We start from the raw sequence: 1,246 nt of genomic DNA, 5'->3' as shown, positions 1-1,246 counted from the left end.
AGCCTCTACAGATTTCTAAATATACAGAAAAAACAGCCAACTAAAAAGAAAAACAAAAGAAATGGCAAGCTGGAATAGCTGGAAGCTGGAAAAACATTTGGAAGAAGCATCAATCTTTCCATATAGTCATGTCCAGATGAGAGAATGGAAATGGGTCACCTGGTTACCAGAACAGCCCCACCCCACTCTTTCTGCCTGTGCTGTGGATGGCCCAGGGCAGGAGGAATTGGAGGTCAGCAATAACGTCCTCAGGACTTGATAGGGCCACAGATTGAGGAGAAGAATGGGAAGAGGGATTAAAATGTCCTTAAACTACAGACACAGGTGGGTGCCCCTCCTGACACACAAACAAGAAAGCCCTATTACTGCACCATGAGGACACCTCTGGGTCTAACACGCTTGCTTTTTGATCCCACTTGAGCACAGGGTGGAATTCACTTCAGCTCTCCTCTCATACCAGAACTGCTCCCTGCTTCACCTCTACTCAGAGGGGAGGAAAGGAAGGTGCAACACCCATCTTCCTCTTCATCTTCCCCTTCGGATGAGGGTACTTCAAACTCAAGCAGCTTCCAGATCTACAGTGCAGCCAAATGGTTCCCTGAGAGCCATTCCTCTGGCCCGGAGCTTCCCAAACAACCTGGCCTTGGGCTGCCAGCTCAGTCCCACCCAGCTAGTCCCTCTTGCAGCATCTCCAGCACAACCAGGTGAACAGAGAAGCCTTTGACTCCTGCCTCAAGTTCTCTGCTATCTCATGCTGCAGGAGCTAAGAGAAAGAAGGGGAGAGATGGCAGGCATGCGGAGCACCTTCAAAGCTTTATATAAGCAGAAATACTGCTGATGAATGCCTGCAATTCGGTTCTGGTCAGATGTTTTGGACCCATTGTGGCTGAACCGGTCCTGAAAGTCGCCAAACACATTCCCATTATCCCTAATTAAATTAGTTTATTGAGAACATCAATGAAAAACATTATACAATTAAAACATTTGCACTCAATCAATTTTAATTGTATTCGCTACAATTGCCTATGCCAAACCAGATGCCTTCTAGTCTTGAGATAAGTGAAAGCAATTTTTAAAACTCTCATTTACTCAAGTTAGATCTGATGGCATAACACAAGAGCCGTTCCTCTCGGGAGAAGCCCACGGATGCCACTTTCCCCGCACTCCCTGCCCAGTGCGACTCCCACCGTTTGTTCCGTGCCCCGGGCGGGCCGGGCCGGGCCATCCGCCTGTGTGCGGGCACCAC

This window comes from Meleagris gallopavo, chromosome 6 (genome assembly GCF_000146605.3).
Source record: "Meleagris gallopavo isolate NT-WF06-2002-E0010 breed Aviagen turkey brand Nicholas breeding stock chromosome 6, Turkey_5.1, whole genome shotgun sequence".
Classification (NCBI taxonomy): Eukaryota; Metazoa; Chordata; class Aves; order Galliformes; family Phasianidae; genus Meleagris; species Meleagris gallopavo.
This window is presented reverse-complemented; position numbering follows the sequence as displayed.